General features: G+C 28.8%; 1 long non-coding RNA gene across 1 annotated transcript; it reads right to left on the bottom strand.

Moving 5' to 3' along the window:
• Positions 1-1015: 1015 nt before the first annotated feature.
• On the bottom strand, positions 1016-1428 carry LOC128662242 (uncharacterized). The gene is made up of 3 exons (XR_008402729.1): positions 1360-1428; positions 1177-1240; positions 1016-1058 (listed from the first exon to the last, which is right to left on the bottom strand). It is a non-coding gene; the product is annotated as an uncharacterized LOC128662242 (long non-coding RNA).
• Between the last annotated feature and the right edge of the window lie 1429 nt (positions 1429-2857).

The following is a 2857-nucleotide window of genomic DNA, read 5'->3' as shown; positions in this document are numbered from 1 at the left end:
GTCCCTTTAATGTTTTTATAAAAAAAAGAACAACAAAAACCCCCAAACAAATAAAACAGTTTAGCCCAAAAGAGTTGGTAAATAACATAATTTACCTCTTCCTCCATTCCAAGGGTTTGAAGAACAGTTCTATCTAAAACTTCTTGGGAAGCTCGAGACCTCTTCTAAAAATATAAACGGTTTACAAAAATATAAAACATATCTAAATACTTTTATAAAAAAACACCCATTTAAAAATGATTTAACCAAAATTAGATGGTGAAACAAATAACTTACCTTTTCCTCCATTCCAAGGGTTTGATGAACAGCTTGGGAAGCTAGAGACCTGTTTTAAAAAAACAAACAAATGGTTTACAAACATATAAAAGCCATATCTAAATACTTTTATAAAAAAAACACTCATTTAAAAACGATTTAACCAAAATGAGATAGTGAAACAAATAACTTACCTCTTCCTCCATTCCATGGGTTTGATGAACAGTTCAATCTTAATCTTCTTGGGAAGTTTGAGACCTATTAAAAAAACAAAAGGTTTACAAAAATATAAAATATATCTAAATACATTTATAAAAAAACACTCTTTTAAAAACAATTTAACCAAAATGAGATGGTGAAACAAATAACTTACATTTTCTTCCATTCCATGGGTTTGATAAACAGTTCAATCTTAATCTTCTTGGGAAGCTCGAGACCTGTTTAAAAAAAACAAACGGTTTACAAAAGTATAAAAACATATCTAAATATTTTTATCAAAAAACACTCATTTAAAAACGAATTAACCAAAATGAGATGGTGAAACAAATAACTTACCTCTTCCTCCATTCCAAGGGTTTGATGAACTGTTCTATCTTAAAGTTCTTTTTGGAAGCTTGAGACCCGTTTTAACAAAAAACAGTTTACAAAAACTATAAAAACATATCTTAAATACTTTTATCAAAAAACACCAATTTAAAAATGATTTAACCAAAATTAGATGGTGAAACAAATAACTTACCTCTTCCTCCATTCCATGGGTTTGATGAACAGTTCAATCTTAATCTTCTTGGGAAACTCGAGATCTGTTTTAAAAAAACAAACGGTTTACAAAAATATAAAAACATACCTAAATACTTTCATCAAAAAACACTCATTTAAAAATGATTTAACCAAAATGAGATGGTGAAACAAATAACTTACCTCTTCCTCCATTCCAAGGGTTCGATGAACAGTTCAATCTTAATCTTCTTGGGAAGCTCGAGACCTGTTTAAAAAAAACAAACGGTTTACAAAAATATAAAAACATATCTAAATACTTTTATCAAAATACACTCATTTAAAAAAAGATTTAACCAAAATGAGATGGTGAAACAAATAACTTACCTCTTCCTCCATTCCTTGGGTTTGATGAACAGTTCAATCTTAATCTTCTTGGGAAGCTCGAGAACTGTTTAAAAAAAACAAACGGTTTACAAAAATATAAAATATATCTAAATACTTTTATCAAAAAACACTCATTTAAAAACGATTTAACCAAAATGAGATGGTGAAACAAATAACTTACCTCTTCCTCCATTCCATGGGTTTGATGAACAGTTCAATCTTAATCTTCTTGGGAAGCTCGAGACCTGTTTTTAAAAAAAAAAAACGGTTTACAAAAATATAAAAACATATCTAAATACTTTTATCAAAAAACACTCATTTAAAAACGATTTAACCAAAATGAGATGGTGTAACGAATAACTTACCTCTTCCTCCATTCCATGGGTTTGATGAACAGTTCAATCTTAATCTTCTTGGGAAGCTCGAGACCTGTTTAAAAAAAAAAAACGGTTTACAAAAATATAAAAACATATCTAAATACTTTTATCAAAAAACACTCATTTAAAAACGATTTAACCAAAATGAGATGGTGAAACAAATAACTTACCTTTCCCTCCATTCCATGGGTTTGATGAACAGTTCAATCTTAATCTTCTTGGGAAGCTCGAGACCTGTTTAAAAAAAACAAACGGTTTACAAAAATATAAAAACATATCTAAATACTTTTATCAAAAAACACTCATTTAAAAAACGATTTAACCAAAATGAGATGGTGAAACAAATAACTTACCTCTTCCTCCATTCCATGGGTTTGATGAACAGTTCAATCTTAATCTTCTTGGGAAGCTCGAGACCTGTTTAAAAAAAACAAACGGTTTACAAAAATATAAATACATATCTAAATACTTTTAGCAAAAAACACTAATTTAAAAACGATTTAACCAAAATGAGATGGTGAAACAAATAACTTACCTATTCCTCCATTCCATGGGTTTGATGAACAGTTCAATCTTAATCTTCTTGGGAAGCTCGAGACCTGTTTAAAAAAAACAAATGGTTTACAAAAATATAAAAACATATCTAAATACTTTTATCAAAATACACTCATTTAAAAAATGATTTAACCAAAATGAGATGGTGAAACAAATAACTTACCTCTTCCTCCATTCCATGGGTTTGATGAACAGTTCAATCTTAATCTTCTTGGGAAGCTCGAGACCTGTTTATAAAAAAACAAACGGTTTAGAAAAGTATAAAAACATATCTAAATACTTTTAGAAAAAAACACTCATTTAAAAACGATTTAACCAAAATGAGATGGTGAAACAAATAACTTACCTCTTCCTCCATTCCATGGGTTTGATGAACCATTCAATCTTAATCTTCTTAGGAATCTCGAGATCTGTTTAAAAAAAACAAACGGTTTACAAAAATATAAAAACATATCTAAATACTTTTATCAAAAAACACTCATTTACAAACGATTTAACCAAAATGAGATGGTGAAACAAATAACTTACCTTTCCCTCCATTCCATGGGTTTGATGAACAGTTCAAT

The sequence above is a fragment of the Bombina bombina genome, chromosome 6 (assembly GCF_027579735.1).
Source record: "Bombina bombina isolate aBomBom1 chromosome 6, aBomBom1.pri, whole genome shotgun sequence".
In the NCBI taxonomy this organism is placed as follows: Eukaryota; Metazoa; Chordata; class Amphibia; order Anura; family Bombinatoridae; genus Bombina; species Bombina bombina.
Note: the sequence above shows the minus strand (reverse complement) of the source record. Positions and strands in the feature narration are given on the sequence as shown.